We start from the raw sequence: 16,464 nt of genomic DNA, 5'->3' as shown, positions 1-16,464 counted from the left end.
TAAAATTCTTTCCATACCATATTGTCCCACGATATCATGATTTTCAGGGTAAATTCTAAGAGAAAATTCTCTCACGTAATGTTTTGCGAAACAATCGTGCAAGACACCCGGTAGAGAGTCGCGGTCCGCGCGCAGCTGCCGACAGTAATTCGAGCGAGATTGCGTCTTATTAAATAGGTTAAAGCTGCAAATGCGATAACGATAGTAATTAGAACCGTATGTGGCGCGGGCGGAGCATCTGACTGTCGTTAGATTCTCGAACCGGCGCCACATCGTCCACCATATCATTGTCGTCGTCGTCATCATCGTTGTCGTTGTCGTCGGTTCCTCAATGACCCCGTTGGGACGTTGTGGATAGAACAAGAAGAGTCGGATAGATGGAAGAGGGTGACAAGAGAAGAGGGGGAGGACAGAGAAAACGGTGCGCGATGGTGCGAACAGGAGAGTAGGTTAATGAAATCCATTACTGTAGTGGTCTTCGTCGCCGTCATCGTCGTCGTCGTCGTCGTCATCGTCGCCGTCGTCGTCGTCGTCGTCGTCGTCGTCGTCGTTATTATTATCGTAACACATATAATGCTGCATAATACGAATCGTCGTGACACGAGACGTAGGTCGTCTGATATAGACGTTGCACAAACTCTCGCGCATCTCCGATGCGATTATAAATCTGGTTACGATCGCGCGTCTGTGCGCAGCCACCTGATTACATTCAGAATAGATAGTTTGAGGACATTCAATATCAAGAGATAATTTTTGTTACTTCAAAATAAAATTGCATGAAAATTATATTATAATATTATATTATACATATAATATAATAATATTTGAAGCATCTAATAAGTTTCTGACTATTGAAAGACATGGGATGAATAAAGAATTATTTATTCTTTAATATATATCTGTGAAAGTAAGAAATTTATCACATTATATATATTAATATTACCATAATTTTTCATACTTGATTAACTTTTGTTATTTGTTGTGTGTGTGTCTATTTTTATCTTTTATACTTTTTATCTACCGACACGTACATTTTATCTATTGAAGTAGACAAAGAGCGGGAGATCGATTTGCTCCCGGAGGTAGGCAATAAACACTGTCCCTTATGCGAGTTCGCACCTACATATATCCGAGTTTTCGTGACACGCGCGGGAGGCGAAATGGAAACGATGAAAACTCAGCGCCAATCCGCGGAGCACGAGCGTTTCCAAAGGATTGATTGACGTTTCAATTTGCAAATGCATTTATGGATAGTACGCGAGCACGCGTATCGATTCATTATGGTAGGATCGCGTGAGCGCTGTTAAGGACGGTCGCAATTAGCCATTAATCGAGCAAAGCGTTCGATCGCCATTCTGCAAAAATCTCGAATTCTTATCTCGACTATATACGCGTGTAAATAAACGAGCATAATAATACCGCGAAACACATTCCATTTAGCTTGAGAGCGCAATAAAGTAGGAACTCATTGTAATTTCTTGTGTCTGAGGAATTCCCCCCCGACATTTTCATATTTTTCTTAAACAACCGGATAAAGTGATTTCTCCCTATTTCTTTCTTCGAGATTCTCAAAAGTTATAATAATAATAATAAATAATTTACTTTAGAAGGAATTAGCAGCGATATTAATTAGGATACCAATTTTTCCACACGCGAGTAATATTTATTAATTTTTTGATAAAAATTGGAGATTACCCCCTCAATTTCTGACGTGGCAATCTTCCCCGATGCGTGAACGCGTTACGTAATTTTAAGACGGTCGCGTATTTACATAGTGCCTTAATTAATGAAAATTGCGTCGGAACGTAAACAGGCGGATGAATCGATTATCCCGACCGGCGATGATGATAACGACGGCGATGACAATAATAAAAACGACACACACACACACACACATACACATCGGGTTCCAGGGCCGTACTACGTAAGGTAATGCCTGCCAGGATGGCCCCATCAGGGCAAGTTATGATTCTCTAATTGAACCGGCCCATTCAGTCGGCCGCAAGCAGAATAGAGCCCACATCCTAGACCGTGCCGTCGCCATTCTAATGGCGAATTACATCAATATTATATGCAGATTTCGCCGCGGCAAACGCGCGCGCGCGCGCACACACTTTATGCGTAGATAAATTATTACGCACTGAGCGAGAGAGCTCGCGTCGCTAAGTACAGCGTACGGCTGTTTCCTCCTCGATGATTGCGCATTTCGTTGTACAAACCGCGTTGTTGTATATACAATTCCGTGAAGTGATACATATGGGATTCAAGAGATAAAGTAAGAAAGTGTCTACCGTTGCCGATAAAGATGTCGACAGCACGATGTAGGTAGATGATAGTGATAGAAAAGCGAGAATTATGATAGATATTTATTCTATAAATATGTTATCATAAACAAACATTTCTGCTCCGTTGTGTCAAGATTGCTTACATTCAACAATTTACGTGTAATATATTTTCTTCGCGCCGTAAGAGGAGAAATATTATGCGCGATATTATTACGTGATGCACAAGAGTGATTATAAACGTATGTATATCGTTGGGAAATTCCAGAGAATCGAACATAATTTTCATAAATTATTTTTGTTATGTTATGTTACATCTTATTCCGTCATATAAAAATGATTTAATCTTTATGCTTCTTAGCCGCAGAAACTTGCATAATTCCGAGTATACTAAAGAGATTTATGCTAAAGAAACTGAAAAAAAAATTATATTTTTCTATATGTTTATTAAATCGCGAGGACGATCTCCGGCCTACTTGTTCGAGTTTTTTAATGCTTCCAAGTTGAGAATCCGATTTCGTGCAATTTTGAAGTTTCAAGGACGTCCTCGAGGAGAGTTTTTATCAAAGATTCCTACGTATACCGTCCGTGACCGTGGAAAGAGACGAACGAGGTCTCTGACGTGATCGTGCGAGTGCACATGTGTGCGCATCGCGGGCACTTCCTACCGATGCGAATAATATAACCCAGATTTGCGCCAATAAGCCACATCCTCACCGTCGCGCAATTCGCATAGCGGCAGCAGAGCAGCGCTGGAATATAAAGTAGAAATAATAAGGCGCGGAGAGTAAATCCGACCCACTTAACGCTACTTAGCGCTTACGCTGAATACGTTTATGTTTTGCACAACATTATATCACGAGAGAAGCATATAACCATATATGTCTTCGCCGTGCGTTACGTAAGCCTTCCTCCTTCTCTCCGCGGCTTCTGCTCCGCTCTTCTTCGCTCTTCTCCGCGCTTCGAGCGGAGGATCGATCGCGCTCGCCGAGGCGTGACGAAGCGCGTGGGCTCGATCGGGACGCATCTGGATCCGTCGAAAAGCATCGCGAAGACGGATTCGCATCACCCTTCCCCCTCTCCTCCTCCTCCTCCTCCTCCTCTTCCTCCTCCTCCTCCTCTTCCTCCTCCTCCTCTTACTCGCGTGATTAGCAATGCCAAGAGTTATTCTTCTCTCGATGGCGCGCGCGCGCCAAGTGAATGTTTCCATAAAATTCTAGAAACATATTTATGAAATGCTTTCCGAACATTATTAGAATCTCTTATCGGAATATTCTTAGAATATTCTTAAGGAAATATATTCTCGTTCTCAAAGTATTCTCATAATATTATCCAGAATACACATCCATGTGCCGCAAGGATGTTCTCGCAAAAATATCTTCATCTCGTATCGTCGATCTCGAGAGGATTGAGATGAGTCCGCTCCCCCCGAACGCGAGAGAAAAGACGCGCGGGTGATAAGAACATCACGCAAGAAAAAAAAGAATCATTTTTCGGATCGCGAATAATAAAAATATTTGATTCGATTCGGTTTTAATTTTTTTCTTTTTCTTTATTGCGGTCCAACGCACGCGGGGTCCACGCGATGTTGCGCGCAGAATTCGGTGCGGTTCGCGCACGTTTCTCCACGTTTTTTTTTTCTCCCTCTAAAATTAGAGGGCACAATGCTGCGTGTAATTTATCCGGCGCTGAAAGAAACGCGTCATTCCGGTTATAAAAGAGACAATAAAGAGTATTAAAAGCGGAGAGCCAACAATGCAGATTGCGAAGGCTGCAATAATACGGTAACCTTCATAACGTTGCGCGACGGTACGTTCGTAAAACTCGGCGCGCATAATGCACATATCATTCGTAACAGTACCAATTTTATTATGCACAATGTACAATTTATTTCTGTCGGCGGGAGCCGTCGTCGGGGATAGAGGCGCGGGGACGAGGACGGAGGAGAGAGAAGAAAAGAGAGAGAAAGAGACATACTATATGAAGAGGAAAAGAGGAGAGGAGAGAACGACGTTCGAGCGCGTTCGTGACGCGGATAAAAATATATATATATATTCTCTCGTCGCGGACAAACTATAAAACAATACCGCGCTCGCGCGCGAATTAGCGCACACGCCCGCAGGAATAACTATCCTTGGACCGACAATATAATGTCGCTTATCAATAATTTACTGCGCTATATGATGCAATGTTACTTACTGCCAATCAATTAAGATAAGTGCACGCGGAGCGAACGGTGAGCTCCTTATTTTGGAGCAGGGAGAGCGTCGAATCGCGTCGTGATTTCCTTTAAATAAATAAATATGTATCCCGTGTATGGGTGTCGGTGTCTGTTTCATTCTCTTTTTCTTGGAGAATTAGAGGGGAATAAGTTAAATCTCGTTGCTTCCAGATCGAATCGCGTATCTAATAATAAGACAAAATTGTTCTCGCGGAATTAGATCTCATTATTGTTGTTCGATACAGGTTGCTCGTCGAGTTTTTTGTGCAAAAAAAAAATTTGTTTCTCTTAAAGGTTTATTTTTCTCCGAACTTGTGATATAATCTCGATGTAATGCCGCATCTCTGCTCTATTATTTTTTCATCGGAAGTAAAGCAATTGTTGGATTAAAATAAAACCATGTGAGGCGCGGCCCTTGGAGATCTTATCGTCGATATTTACCGACGATAATCTCGCGATTTTTTGCGACATGTTCGAGTGTGGGAGAGATGGGGAGAGAGAGAGAGAAGTTTCTCTCAAAGAGAGGAGAAGAGTTTCTCTCTCTCTCTCTCTCTCTCTCTCTCTCTCTCTCTCTCTCTTTCTCTCTCTCTCTCTCTCTTTGCATGCTCGCAATTTTCAACAATACAGCATCTCGTCGTTCCTCTCTTTCCCGCCGCCCCGCGTCAATTTTCTTCTCCCCATGTTGTTCTCGCACACACCGCGCCGCTCTTGCATATCGCATTTACCGCCGCCATTGCCCCTTCCTCCGTATCCTGGCCAGTGTTATATAATAAATTATTTCATAAATTAAGAGCTATTAACGGGTAATTATCCCTCGCGTGTGCGTGTTTTTCTGTGAACGCGGTTGCAGAACGCGTTGCGGGAAATACACGAGCGTGGAACAGTGGAAAGAGAGAGAGAGAGAGGAGAAAGAGAGAGAGAGAGAGAGAGAGAGAGACAGAGAGGGGGGGGGACAAAGAGAGAGGGCAGCGAGAGCGAGAGCAAGAGAAATTTATTCCCTATTCTGGCATGTAAATTCCTCTAAGAACAATAGGAATATAAAATTATAGAAAATGCAAGAGAGTAAAATGTGGAAATAATAAAAAAGGAACCAAGTGTGCTAGAGTTATAACAATTTGCAGCTTAAAGTATTGAGTCTAGTTAGTTTGTTAAATAGGTTAACACTCGCATTACTTGGCTGTAAATTATTTTTACAGTACTATGCAATTTTATCTTTTTTGCTGAAGAAAATTTATGACGTTAAAGTATTTTATGACGCAAAAGTTTAATCTCATAAATATATCGTCCGGTTTTATCTTGAACATTGATTTATATATTATTGCATATTTTTGCAAATCTATATAAATTCTAAAATTGATGCCGTTTAATTAATGCACAATGCTTACGTTATTCGCAGGAAACTAGTGTCTTGGGGCATAATATTATAAATGTTTCATGTCTAATAAACCAGTGTCTAGTTATCATGTCGAATTAATAACGATTGCCGCGGTATAAGTGAACACAGACATGTGCATGATAATTTATCTCCATTACATTCAAACAAAACACACAAACTTGAAGACACGACGCGGCAGATGCATACATACTTCAGAAAGTAGGATAAAGTAAAATTTATTTCATATTCTAGGACATACACTAGATTCTCTCCTGAAACGAGTTTAGATATAATGTTCGCCACGCATGAGTAAATTTACGATCGAGGCCCCCCCACTCCTTCTATCGTCGAATTTCTTTCTCGCCTCCCGTGATTGCTTCTAAAAATACAACTCAACCCGGAGTTATACCGATAACTTTTGTTAATTCAGTCCGAAACGCATTACTGCTTTCTTCGTCGCTTTCGTTATAAATGAAGCCCCCTCCGCCCCTCCTTTTGCGTATTTTTTACGTTATACGCGAACGAGCGAGATAACGCGAGCGAGTGATAAAATGTGACTGGCAAAGAGAAAAATAGGAGGCGAAGTAAACAAAGATAAAATATATGTAAGTATATGATAATTGCGTTGCAGCTCAAACAATGACATAGTTTAGACGGCGATAAATGAGCGACGCGCGCATATCAATATATATATGTATATACATACATACATATATATGTATATATATATATATATATGTATAAATATATATATATATATGTATATATACATACCCATATATAGATACGCGGTCGGATAGATAGCGTTTATCGCGCGCTTTGTGTGTTGAAAACCCGTTTTCCAAACTTATGTAAGCCTCCCTATGACAACTGTGGGGGACGAACAGACCGACAGACATCGGCGATGATCCGCCGGCGCGTAATAACGATCGTTATTATTGTTATTGTTATTTAGATAATACCGTGTCGTTGCGCAACGGACCTCAGTCAGTGCGATAACCGGCGTGGTTTATCGTTCGCCAGGAAACTGCATTGCCCTCCCTTTCTCTCTCTCTCGCTTTGTCTCTCTTTCTCTTATCCCATCTCGCCCTTTCCCCGCCTTTTTCGTGCACGGTCTCGATATCGGGCCAACCGGAAATCGGTCGTTAAGCCCGAGGCAATTATGATCTCGCTGGCACGTGCGCGATCGGTAACTTATTTCGCATCTTGTTTGTCGCCGTCATCAACGGGCACGAAAGCGGTATAAGAATATTTATCGCAACACACCGGTACACACATACATATACAAACGCAGGGTATCCCCTGGAAAAGTGATAAGAATCGATGGGGGGAATGTAATCTTCAATGAAAACGTGATACCAAGTTTCCCTGAATAATTTACCGCTATTTATCTTATCCTTTAGATCTTTGACATTAAGTATTTTGGCAATTAAACTTTTCAGACTTAGATGGAATATAAATTTTCTTCCTACAAGGAAGAATATTGTATCATGTAAAATCTTTAAAATATCCTATGTACCTAATTATTTACGAATAAGTCGATGCGGAGAAATGTCATTTGCGATTTGACATATGTATATCTCATTCAAGCGCATAATAAATGAAATGGTTCTAGGCATACATTACACTTAGCACCTAGACTTAATTTTCCAGAACGCGAGACTCGAAATTTCCATCGCGGCAAAATAAAACAATTCGCCGAACAGTTGCTCCGTCATATTTATTTATACGGGACAATTAACGTTTGTTGGCGCATCATTTTGTAAATATTGCCGCGGCGCTCGGTCGTTTATGCACGCCGCATTTTTGGGAATGAAAATGAGCCGCAGTCGAGCGAGTTCCGCCTGAAAAGGATCGTTGACGGCTGCTCTAAAAGCGCTCTCGTCGGCAGTCAATGAATCGTCCGACAATTATCGAATTGAGCGGCGAAGCGAGCGGCGAACCCGCGCGCAACGTATGTGGAATAAATTAACCACCCGATAGTCGAGTGAATGAGATACGCATACTGTCATTAGTCATGAGAAGAAAAGAGAGGAGAGGGAAGAAAAAATAAACACTCGTTGCGCGTGCACCGTTATTCTAATTTCTTACGCGCCTCGCATTTTCCCGTTATTTCCACGAAAGGCCAACAATTATTCTCACGCGTACGTAGAATTCGATACGCCTGCGATCGTGCGGTTTATCATATTCAAATATCGCGAATTCTCACGAACATTTTTTCCCGAAAATAAATAAAGAACGAATCGCGTCGGCCGCGTTGTCGTATAGATTGACGTTAAACATATGTCGGCTTTAGAAAATCGGTGAGTTGAAAACCTAAAGGTCTGAGAATCTATAATGCTCGAGTTTGAATTTCTAAAGCTTTGTGGACGCAAAGAGTTGGTTGGTTTATGGCACCTTTGAACTTTTCAAGCCATATCAATGTACAGATTACGCCCAAACCACTTGGATAGTACTCCAGTGCGTACGTCGTATGCATTATTACGATAGTCGCACATGTGTCCGTAATTAATTATAATTAACGCCGCGACCACTTAATGCGGAGAAATTCAACTTTGCCCCGAATCGTTTCCGTCTCGTTTCGACAGGCCGGCCGCGCGACGCGACGCGACGTTTCGGCGTAATTAGCCGGACGAGCCTTTGCGCGACGAGAGATATTATAAAATTACGTCACGAAAAGAGGGAGGAAGAGAGCGTGGGCGAAGCTGTGTAATAATAATTTGTTCCCGCGCCGCGCTCCTCGCATCTACGATTCCTCACTTTCGACGTAAATCCATTTTCTCCCGTCGCGCGCTTTAATTGCGAACGAGTCATCAGAATGCGCACGAATTGAGAATTATAAAGTATCTCTGGGACATCAAGGAAATTTTAGCCGAGAAAAAATTGCAACCGGATTTGTTGGAGAAAACTGCTCGCGGTTACAAATTTAATATAAAATTCCGAGGAATATTCCGTAATCTAATTTTCCTTCCAATTTTTTCATCTTCTATTTAATATCTTTATTGCCACATTTTCATCTCTCTATGCTCCTTATGTCAAATAAATTTATCATCCATCGACGATCGTCGATCCATGCGTCATCGAAGTCTCGCGATCGGATTTGTTTCCTGTCGCGTGCACGATTTCCCGCGATGCGACGAGAGAGGGAGAGAGAATGGGTGGAGTGCGCGCGAGTTATGGGCGAGGGGGGAGTTTCAATGTGATCCGCGGCCGTGGCCACGCACACAATTTAGAAATCGGGTCGTCAATCCGCCGTAAATCAAGTTCGGGCAATTAAATGCGACATAATTTTACGATTAAAGTTTTTAGCGGGCGCGAGCGGTAATGGAACGCGCGAGAGAGCGGGCCGCGAGTGTGTATTAAATGGTAAAATCCATATCGAGCCGCCGATCTGTTACCCTTCTCCCTCCTCCCCTCTTTTCCCCGCGATATCGTTCCCGTTCCTCTCTCGCAACTTGCACCGAGCAAGCTGCACTCGCGAGTTGCAAACAGAAGCGGAGGTGCAGCGACCTTTGCCGCCTGTAAGCCGACGCGTAAGCTCACCTCGGCTCCTCTTTCACGCGGGACGACTCGACGAGTTGGCTACCGCGACAACTTAAAGCTCCCCTAACGGCGAGACGCGTCTGCGATATGCAACGCAAGAGAAAGAGAGAGAGAGAAAGATGCATCGAGAATGCAGCCGGATGTTATGCCTCTCGCGAGAATGCGCGTGACTATAGAGAGTGATACTTAGGGTCAGAAATTATATAACAACAAAATTAGGATAGATATCTGTGAGATATCTTACTATTAAAATAATTTTACTCAAATATAAAACGACAATTTTTTTTTCGTCTCACAAGTCAACTTGACATTTGTACAAATATATATAGCGAAGGAGGGGGGAGGTTTTTGCAATATACTTTATATAAATTGTATTTGTGTTGCAATATATCTTGTCTAAACTTTCTGTGTTTTCAATATAATATTTTTCTCAGAGGATATATATGTTTTATTCTCTAATGTAATGTTTCTGTACCGAGAAATGCGAGTCGAAAAACAGCCAAGGCATTATATGCATTATGTATCAAACAGACATATAATTGTACGACTTACGTAATTAATGACTAACAAACCGAATGAAGCGACTGTTCGAACTACGCGCGTACAACACGATCGTAAATCGAGGTTTTTTTTTATTTAATTTTATTAATATAGCGAAATATCTCGCGAATCCAGACTTCGACATTTAATCTTTAAACGACTAATGATCGATCGGTTGACAAAGGCGGGAAACAACGACACTTTTGCATACTTTTCTCTCCGGCGCGGCGGTTCATGCGACGCTGTCTCTGTGATTTAAGCCCCGGAGATATAATAAAATCCGCGCAAGCCAGATTTGGTCGGTGCGCCCGGAAATAGACAAATGTACAATAATAGCGCCACGCCGCGTATTTGCATAAATTCGCCTGAACGTTGTCGGCTAACGATACATCACAATCTTTCCGCGAATGACGCAAAGTGCTGAAAATATAGTCGATGTAGCTGTTTAATAATATATCACGTATTTATTAATAAATAATATATTATAAAAAACTTAGTGAACTCAACTTTTTTTATAAAATATTTTATAAAACAGCTTCTTAAATAATATTAAAAAATTCTATATCTATAAGAGTAGCAGGTATTATTATAGTGAGTTTCAATTTTCGAGGTAATGCTGGACAAATAGATGAAAATTCTCCAGGTAGAGTCTCAAGAATAATTAAATTATAAAGTAGCGTATATCTATCTAATGAGCGATTGTCGAGATTGTCACAGATGCATGAATCTTTGCCAAGGGGTGTCTCACTGTCGCAAACATGTACATTTTTTCTGGAATTACGCATTACTTCGCATTACTTGATCGCATTGATTTACAAGCATAAAACAATAATAACCCAACTTTTACAAGATTAAAACGTCTTAAAAAGTAAAAATAATGTTGTGACTTTTTTAAATATATATTTTATTAAATATTATAATTTATGAAATCATTAATATTTGATATTTAACTTGTTCAGATCTAATTTAATTTTATTTGTATTTTGTGTGTGTTTAAGTTTATATAAAAGAAACTTTTATTAAACATGTTTTTTTAAGTTGATTTTTAAAAATTTCTGAATTTTTTAATCGCAAAGTTTAAAATAAGATATTTTTTTAAATTTATAATTGGGAATGCGCGTAATGCGTATTTTTGTTATATCTTAATTATAATATAATATTTAAATTTAAGTGTTTTAACTATAGATATTTGCAATATTAATTTTTAAAAAATATTAATTTTGAATGTTTTGCATAATACATTGGTCGAGGGGTAAACCGCTGAGGACATTGCGGTGTACAGATTTGGGGAATTAGTGGGCATTAGTGGGCATTGCTGGGGATTGGTGTACATTAATGGGCATTACTAGCCGGGTTTTATTAGCTATTAATTAACGTCATTATTATTTTTTTAGAATAGAAATTGTTTTGTTCGAGCTTTTCGTCCAATGCGCCTCATAAATATATTTTTTATACTTGAAATTTAGAGAAATTTTCATGTTTATTATAAGCGGTTATGGTTAGGGTTAGGCATTATTACGCATTACTAGGGTACAGTAATGCCCAATAATGTATTGGGCATTAGTAGGCATTGGTGTACACAATTTTGGTCAGCGGTTTACCCCTCGACATTGGTACTATATGATTTAATATATGATACTATATGATTTAACAATAATATCTCATAAATTTATCTTTCTTAACATTTCTTTTTATAATCATTCTGCATTTTTCTTACTAAATTAAACAATACTAATATTTAAATATTGTATTTCATTTAAAATTAATTAAAAAGAGGAATTCACATAATTACATGCATTCTGTCGCATTACTTAGAATTCTCGGTAATTCGCAATACATGTACAAATTTTCGATGAGTGAGACACCCCTCGGTCTTTGCATTACGGGATCACCGCGAAAATACCGGCGATATAAGTGCGCGGGAAGGATGCAGGCGAGATGCGACGACAGGCGTCAGTCTGTCGGTACCGCTCTCGTCGTCGCTCTCTCGTCCCTCGTCGGCGATAGCCCGACGTGTCAGACGACGACGACAACGTGCCGTCTTCTTGACAGAAGGAAGGAGAAACACCGTGTGGGGCATACAGAGCGCGTGAGAGCCTCTGGGGGAAGAAAAGAGCACGTACAAAGAAGAGACTCGCGCGTCCAGAGGCTCTGACTCGCATGCACGCACGCACTCACGCACACTCGCGAGTGTGTGTACGAGCGAACGATCATTCTATACACACACACAGGGGGAGAGAGAGCGAGAGAGAGAACGGAACGAGCGAACGCGCGCGTTCATTATGATTCGTGTATTTATATAAGGTCTAAAAATATACGCGCGCGCTGTGTGCCGGCGGGCCCCGCCCGGTATTTCATCTGAGAATAATATTTTAATGTACATACGTCGCCTGCCCCCCTTCACCCTCCCTCGACTCTCCCTCGTTGTCCTCCCTCATTCCCTCTTCTCCACATTAACGGTCTATCCTTCTCTTTTTCTCCATCTGTTTCTCACCCAGCTTCCCCTTCTTCTCTCTTTGTCAGCCTCTCCTTTTATATGCTGGCGCAGCGTCTCTCTCTCTTCATCTGTCTTTCGATCTTGCTCTCTCTTTCTCCTTCGATCCTCGGTGTCTCTCTCCTTTTCCTGCACCCTCTGTGCCTCCCTCGTCTTCGCCGCCCCGTCGCTTTGTACTCGGCGCGTTTTTTGATGTTTCTCTCTTCTACGTGAGAGCTCGCGTTTGTTGCGCCGGAATTGTGCATGTGCGTCGTGTGCTCATGGCCGTGTGAGCGCGCGCGCGAGAGTGTACACACATTATAATGGCCTCCTTGTATGTACCGGGCGAGAGAGAATCTTCTTCGAGTCTCGCTCGCGGCGCCGAAAAGAGATTTTCATGGTGCCCGCTGTGTTAATTGAGGCTTTTTCTCCGTCTTTCTCTCTCTCTCTCTCTCCTCTTTCCCATTTTTTCTATCTTCGTTTTCTCTTCGTCTCTGCGGTTGCTTTTTGGTTTATGGCATTACGGGAACTGGCAATTCTAATCCCGTTGCTAATAAATTCGGATAACTGTCGAACAACGCTTCTCCTTCGTGTAATGTTTCCTGAAGAAATTTTCCTCGGTGGCGCGACGCCGATATATTATAATAAGAACTAGAATTTGAGTCGGAGAAAAACACATACGTGATATTAAAACCCTACACGAGCACGTCCGGTTAAGAGCAGTCCCTTCTAAGAATGTGCAGAAGCCCTGAGATGTCGTCGTTTCAGCACATTCCTTAGATAGCACAATGAACAAACAACTATGTGTTCTGTTCTTATAAAATACATTCATATAATTCGAAACGAATATATATCGTATATAATTTTCTGAAAAGAGAAAAATTATCAACTTTTGTCACACATTGATAGATAAAAAAAGCATACATTTTTAATATTGCGTAACTAATGCTAGGAGATTCTTAGTCGGTTTATTAAATTTGTCGTTATTTCTTAGATCAAAGTGTGCGAGAAAAAAAAATGTAAATTTCTTTCTCTTTCTTACGTCATAAGAAATTTCGTTCTAAAGGCACTTTATTTTCTTACATTTTGAAGGGCGTTGCATTAAGCATCTCATATGCATTTTTAAGCTTTCCAGATATTTTTAATTCATTTTGAATACATGGTTCTACTCAGTTTTCTATTAAGGATTCAGAAAAATATCCCAGAAATATTTCATTTCCTACAATATCGTATTGTCAGAATATCTTTGGATAGAAAATTTTCTAACTAAAGGGTCGAAAGAAATAGGGCTAAAGCTACTGATCGCATAATATCTCATTAAGGAAATCATTTTTTACTCGAGGGTGGTGTGCTTAACCTCCCCCTCTCTCTCTTTCTCCCTCTCGCAACACGAATGCTCGCGAGACAAACGAACGATCGACTTGGCGCTGAGATAATGAGATACAACGTGTGTTGACGACTCAGTAACCAGACGGTCGCGCTACTGCTCCGAGAGAAACTCGTCGAAACGAGATCCTCGTCTTTCAATTGTAAGATTCTCCGAGAAGAGAGAGACCAGTTCTAGAACGCGTGCGCGCCTTCGTTTTTTTTCGGTATATCCGGGAAAGTATTCCGATTCCACGTGACGGAGCGACAACGGCTATCGAAAGAGAGAGAAAGAGAGAGATTCAGTCGTAAAATCGTTTTCCTTCCAAGCGCGCGCATTTTTGACACCCTCATCGCGACGTGTATTATAAATTCGATATAGGAATGTTGTTTTTTTCCAAATTTTTTTTCGGCTCTCTGCGTCACCTTTGATGCAGTCAAATCTAGGAAGTCAACGAAAGAGCTACCATTTGACGGTTAACGACAATTTCTGTTATCAATCGGGTTAATTACATTGAATAATCTCGTAATTTATCTCTCTCTCTGATTATAATGAACGAATGTACGGATCGGAGGAAATTTTTTAAGGCTGGGAAAAAATAATTTCGCATACTCATTACGAAACACAGATTAAATTTTAAAACGGTACGTCTCAGTTTGCGCTCGCTTCGCGATAATATCTCGATATCAGAAAATTATCGATAATAAGAACGGGGAAGTATTATCGGGCCTGAATCCAACATACGCATGTGCGTGCGTGATATACACCGTCCGGCACGAGCGATAATCTCTCTAGTGTTTTAATAAATCTCTCATTCTTTCTATGAAATATGATAATAATAATTTATAACGAACTATAAGCTCACCGTGAACGCACCGTCGTTACGTTTTCTCTCTTTACCCTCACCCTTTTATCCTTCAATCTGTGTTCGTCGTTCTTTTTCTTTCTTTCGTCTTCCCTTTCGTCTCTCTATATCTATCTTTTTCTGCCTCTTTCTCGTACTATACTTACCGGCTGGTCTAACTATCTTACGCTCGCCTTCGCCCCGCCACCTTTTTCGTCCCCCTTTCCGCGCCCTCCCAACCCGAGATCGTGTGCTTATATACACGAGTGTACGTCTTTAAATAAACTTTTATTTATACGACCAGTCGGCGAGATGAATTTGCGCGATTCCTATCGTACACGGCCGGATATGCACGATGGTTTCGAGTCGCTTTCGCTCCTACCAGATGGATTCCCCCCTCTTCCCCCTCTGTTTGCCACCCCCGTCTCTGGAGTCATTGACCGTCGATCGGTGTTTTAGATGAGGCCTGATGTCGGACTCGAGACAAAAAGTTATTAGGCGACGTTTGAGCAATCCGGTTGTCTGTCATAATTTTTTTGACCATTATTTTCATTGTGCAACGCGGTTAAGATTGGATAGATTCGGAGAATTGACTTTGCGCAAAGTCGCATCATCGAATGTTTTATTGAATGAATATAGTATGAATATAGCTATTGTGGTCCAGCTGTTCTTTATGAGTAATCATTCTTATATGCCGCACGAATATTTAATGCCGGCGAAGAAGTAAGTCAAGCAGTAACTTACTCGCTTATTTGCATTTATTACTTTTCGTTTTAAAAATTAAATATAACTCGCTCCTTGAACCCCTTCCCGGGCGACTTTACCTAAGCGATTAACTTATTACTTGACTGGCCACTAAACTGACTTCGCCGCGTGGAGTTAAGATACCATTACCATGTCATAAAACGTAAATGCGGGGATCTCGCTAATTGACTCGCCTTCCCGTCACATTTCATATAAAGCTAAATTACTCTCCTCATTACTTTATATTGAAAAGGACAGGCAAGAAAATTGCCTACCTATTGCCTCGGTGAAAAGTCAAGTTACCTCTATATTACTCTACGCAGAGGATAGAGTAGGCAAGTATAACTTGGCGCTTGTGATTTGCCTCCTCTTTCTCCTCCTTCACGGACGTATATCGCGTAAAGCCCCGGCATTTGATCTCGCTTGGCCGGTCGAGACAGCGCGACGCGAATTTTCGAGACGATTCTCGGCGAATCCGACTGCGCGTATTAAGTTATACAACCGGTCGTGTCGATTGATAATACGACCCGACGTGTGCGTACATTTGCGACGGACGGTTGACTCCAAGTTAAAGACTCGGCTTCGGACAGCACATACACACACACACACAGCTCCACAATAATACACGCAAAACACGCATGCATATATATGTATATACGGTTGTCGCGCGTATACATACACATACATACTCGCGATACCCGGTACATCGTATACGTGCAAACGCAAGCGTCTATAAATTTCAATAAAACCCTCGCTGTGTGTAGAGACGTTGTGTGGTAAGAGCAAGAGGAGAGAGAGGGTGTTAGGGACCGTGGAGAGAAAGGAGCGGAGGGGGCGAGAGAGAAACCGAGCGCGGGAGGGAGAGAGCGCGTTCGACACGACTCATATACGTTCATTACGAATGCATACGAGCACGTTAGATTGTACGTTAGTGCCTTGTAATAAAATATTGTAATGGTGGCCTACTTCTGCGCGCCACGCCGCGCTCCGTAGTCGTCGTATAATATCTCCCGCGGCATTCTTACCGCGGCGCGCGGCGTTATTTATTCTGCGCCGCGTACAATGGCGGCGGTCTC

General features: G+C 41.5%; 1 protein-coding gene across 13 annotated transcripts in view; it reads left to right on the top strand.

The window, feature by feature from the left end:
• The window catches only part of LOC145934165 (protein bric-a-brac 1), a 355,572-nt gene that overhangs the window by 120,037 nt on the left and 219,071 nt on the right, over nucleotides 1-16,464 (top strand). The gene's annotated exons all lie outside the window — the stretch shown is intronic.

Source organism: Prenolepis imparis, unplaced genomic scaffold (genome assembly GCF_030444845.1).
Source record: "Prenolepis imparis isolate NDT839.2.m4 unplaced genomic scaffold, iyPreImpa1.0 SCAF_3, whole genome shotgun sequence".
Lineage (NCBI taxonomy): Eukaryota > Metazoa > Arthropoda > Insecta > Hymenoptera > Formicidae > Prenolepis > Prenolepis imparis.
Note: the sequence above shows the minus strand (reverse complement) of the source record. Positions and strands in the feature narration are given on the sequence as shown.